The 4309-nt window shown below is 39.6% G+C and overlaps 1 protein-coding gene across 1 annotated transcript in view; it reads left to right on the top strand.

Moving 5' to 3' along the window:
• LOC106876816 (retinol dehydrogenase 12) overlaps positions 1–4309 on the top strand; it is a 50870-nt gene that overhangs the window by 13980 nt on the left and 32581 nt on the right. The gene's annotated exons all lie outside the window — the stretch shown is intronic.

The raw sequence follows: 4309 nt of genomic DNA, 5'->3' as shown, positions 1-4309 counted from the left end.
CCTCGCACAGTACACCTAGGAATACATTTAGACAATAGTGCGAGGTTGAAGATTTGACTGCTGTTTCTAGCAGGCCGACTGACCTCATAGAGGCTGGCTCCCTTGTTGGCATGTGTGAGATAAAATGACCAGGAAGATAAACTTGCGAATGACCTGTTCATCAGTTTCTGGTTCAATCTCGTTACAAGGTTTCTTTTTCTTTTTTAAAAATTTTTTTATACCAAATTCCTTGGGCAGAACATTTTGTATCAACTCCATTATTATACTTCATCTGGGTGTTGTATTCCGGAACAGGGAGCTGATCCGGGCACATTAATCTTGAATCTTATCTAAGAGGAGGGACATTAGCTGCGCCTTGAAAATTGAACACTGGTTTCTTAGAATTCAGTAGGATAGCCACCATGTGGTTGTTTGATGTGTTAGAAATAGTAACCATGTCGTTGCCGGTGCTGCCGGACTGGCTCCCGTGCAGGTAGCACCTAAAAACACCATTATGAGTGTGGCCGTTGCCAGAACTGCCTGACTGGCCCTCGTGCTGGTGGCACGTAAAAGCACTCACTACACTCTCGGAGTGGTTGGCGTTAGGAAGAGCATGCAGCTGTAGAAACTTTGCCAGATCAGATTGAGCCTGGTGCAGCCTCTGGCTCACCAGTCCTCAGTCAAACCGTCCAACCCATGCCAGCATGGAAAGCGAACGTTAAATGATGTCCCTTAAATCATAAAAAAAAATGAAGTTACCTTTTGTGAGTCATGGCGTATAGATTCTCCACCTGGATGGGACACCTGTCTGTTGCTAGGTTACTCATTTTTGTCAGCTGAGTGGACTAGAGTAACATGAAATGAAGCATTTTGCTCAAGAACACAACATTGCCGGGTCCAAGAATTGAAACCACAATCTTTGAGATCATGACCACTAAGCCACGTCTCCCTTAAATCATACTCTGCTATCCTAAAAAAAATAACCTCCCCCACCCCAAAATTTATACAAAATGGTCATGTGCTTTTGATGATAGGGTCTGTTTGATCAAGGCCAACTTGGAGGTGCTAAAAGCACCAAAAGCGGGTTCCTTCGAAGGGGAGGGGCAATTACAGGATCACTTGTCTTTTTACTTGTTTCAGTCATTGGACTGCGACCATGCTGGAGTACTGCCTTGAAGAAATTTGAACCGAATAAATCAAACCCAGTACTATTTTTTTTTTTTATAAGTTTTGTATTTATTGGTTGATTTTGCTGAACTGCTAAGTTGTAGGGGCGTAAATACACCAATACTGGTTGTGAAGCAGTGGTGAGAGGGTGACACAGACAAAAGCGCACACCCACACATATATATATACAGTGGTCTTTATTTCTGTCTATAGTAGAAGATACTTGCCTGAAGTACCATGCAGTGGGTTTGAACCCAAAACTCTGTGGTTGAGAAGTCAGTTTCTTACCATTGCCAATTTAGAATTGACTTGCCAATATTTTAGTTACACCTCTGCAGTTTCCTCCTCACCATTTCTACGTCCACTTTCCGATGCTTGCATGGGTCAGATGGAATTGGTTGAGGTAGATCCCTTTCCTATCACTATCCCTCACCTATTTCCAGGCAAGCTAATATTTCCCCGTGACCAGACATGCTTTCATAGAATATTGGAAATGAGTTCAAATTCTGCCGAGGTCGACTCTGCCTTTCATCCTTTCGGGGTCGATTAAATAAGTACCAGTTATGCACTGGGGTTGATGTAATCGACTTAATCCCCTTGTCTATCCTTGTTTGTCCCCTCTATGTTTAGCCCCTTGTGGGCAATAAATAAATAAATATTGGAAATGAATGACATAGCTTGTATGACGTTGAAGAGGAGGAAGTGACATCACTTGAACACAAGTGTTTAGCACTTAGAACCAAGTGTACGCACACAATGATGCAATGATGGCCTCGTTTTGTCAGCTGAATAGCTATCTCATGTTAGTGCGACCTCTGTAGGTCATTGGATTTAGGTGACAAAGGCTTTTAATTTTGACCCTCTCTTGGTTACAATAGAAGGTTCTGGCGTCAACCTTTGCAAGATGATTGCTATTACATTGTCTGCTAGTATTGTGTTGGAGTAATCTTTCTTCTAGAAGAGCTGCCTTCACAGGTTTTTCAAACATAAATGGAGCTTTCGTCACCCCCTGGGAAATCTCTTTTACCCAGCAGCACAGGCATGGATGTGTGGTAAGAAACTTGATTTCCGAGCCACATGGTTCCAGGTTCACTCTCACTACGTGGCACCTTGGGCAAGTGTCTTCTGCTATAGCCTTGGGCTGAGATATCCACATGATTTCAATAAGTAATCTTCAAAACCCTTCTGTTGATCTTTCTTGTTCTTAAGAGGCAAACTTTCTGTAGAATCTCTGCAGGACATTCCAATTATTATTAGAGAAGACAGTAAGCTGGCAAAAGCAGGTCAAAGAAAATGCTTAGCTGCATTTTGTTCCGAGTTCAAACGCCACCAAGGTTGATTTTGCCTTTCGTTCTTTAGGGGTTGGTAAAATAAATACCATTTGAGCACAGGGGTTGATGTAATCGATTAACTTCTCCCCACAAAATTTCTGGCCTTGTGCTGAAATTTGAAACAATTCTTTTTATTATTATTAAGGCAACAAGCTGGCAGAATCATTAGCAGGTCATCTTTACGTTCTGAGTTCAAATTCTGCTGAGGTCGACATCGCCTTTCATCCTTTTGGTGGGGTTGATAAACTAAAATACCAGCTGGGTACTGAAGTCGATATAATCAACTTAACCTCTCACCTGAAACTGCTGACCTTGTGCCAAAATTTGAAACCATTATTATTATTATTATAGTTCCACTGTTGCAATATTTTGCACAAGGTGGAACGGGTCAACACGACAGAATGGGTTTGTGTGTGATTTGAACTTAGAACTTTCTTGGCTAATTTACCAGGTAAAAGCTCTCAAAACACCATGTCATAAATCAGAGATGATGCACTGAAGTTAATTAGTCAGACAAAGCAAGTGGATTACCTGTTTAATCGCACAGGTGCAGTTTATTAGTAAGTGATGGAAACTGTGATTCAGACAATGAGATGAAGATAATCCTATTTCTATCGAGTCTGTTAAGTTGTCTACAACTGTATGTATGTATGTATGTATGTATGTGTGTGTATATATATATATATATATATATATGTATACACATTGTTGTCTACAACTGTATGTATGTATATGTCGTGTATATAATATATATATATACACACACACACACACATGTGTACAGATACATATGGGTGCTTATATATATGCATGCACATATATATATGCATATATATATATATGCACACACATATGCATGCACACATACATGTGTATATAATGTATATGCATGCACACATACATAGATCTGTCTTCATATACATACATGAGTGTGTGTGTGTGGCGTTAGGAAGGGTATCCAGCTGTAGAAACTCTGCCAAATCAGATTGGAGCCTGGTGTAGCCATCTGGTTTCACCAGTCCTCAGTCAAATCGTCCAGCCCATGCTAGCATGGAAAGCGGACGTTAAACGACTATATATATATATATATATATATATATTTATATATATGCACACATATACATACATTTGTACAAACATAAACATCTTCCTCTTATGTCTGCCTTCCATGTTGACTCACACACTTATACACACACACACACACACACATACATACATACATACATACATACATCCATATATGGAAACGTCTATCTCGTATGTAAGTGGGATCTTCATTGAGGTTTAATGATGAATAATGTATTTTTTGATCTGAATTCTATTTAGTGTAAGTGGCTGAATATCCCACACACTTGCACTCTTAAGCTAATCCTTAACTAATACAGACAAAACAAACTTGACTCTTTTAATTATAAAGTCACTTCATTCAGCAGGATTCCATACAGTTTCTATCTATTTACTTTAGTTTAGAGGACGTGAAACAAATGAAGGCCTTGGGGGAAGAGATTTGTTCATGGTATGCGGTAGGATTGAACCCTGGGATTTTGTGATTGTGAAGCAAACCACTAGCCCATACTTGTGCCTCTCCACTCACACACACACATATATGTATATATATATATATATGTATATATGTATATATATATATATATGTATACACACACACACACACACACACACACACACACTGATGCATATATGTACATGTACGTACATACGCACGCAAATAAAAGTTGTCGTTTGAGCTGCTTTATCTAGATTTAAGATTTAATTAATCCACAAAAAGAAGTGGGAGTTAGTAAAACAAGGTTTGGGCGAGGAGGTGGGTGGGG

Source organism: Octopus bimaculoides, chromosome 27 (genome assembly GCF_001194135.2).
Source record: "Octopus bimaculoides isolate UCB-OBI-ISO-001 chromosome 27, ASM119413v2, whole genome shotgun sequence".
NCBI lineage: Eukaryota > Metazoa > Mollusca > Cephalopoda > Octopoda > Octopodidae > Octopus > Octopus bimaculoides.
This window is presented reverse-complemented; position numbering and strand designations above follow the sequence as displayed.